A 330-nucleotide genomic window follows, 5' to 3' on the forward strand; every position below is an offset into this window, starting at 1 on the left:
CAACACACATTTAAGAATTTATAATACCAAATTAATAGTAACACAAATGTGTATACCTTGAGTAAAACAGTAAATCATACACAATTTCATTTCAAGAAATTATAGACAAATAATAAATTTACTTACACAATACCTCCTATCACTGGTGACCCATCAAATATCTTCACATCTGTACAACAGCTGAAACAATGCATACATGTTAATTCTCTCTACATATATGAATATATAATAAAAAGACCAGTTAAAAAAGATTATTTTTACTCCTGCATATGCCTATCATACTTAGAACATACAATATTAATTAGGAAAACATTAATTACAACTAAATCA

This window comes from Penaeus monodon, chromosome 25 (assembly GCF_015228065.2).
Source record: "Penaeus monodon isolate SGIC_2016 chromosome 25, NSTDA_Pmon_1, whole genome shotgun sequence".
Taxonomy (NCBI): domain Eukaryota; kingdom Metazoa; phylum Arthropoda; class Malacostraca; order Decapoda; family Penaeidae; genus Penaeus; species Penaeus monodon.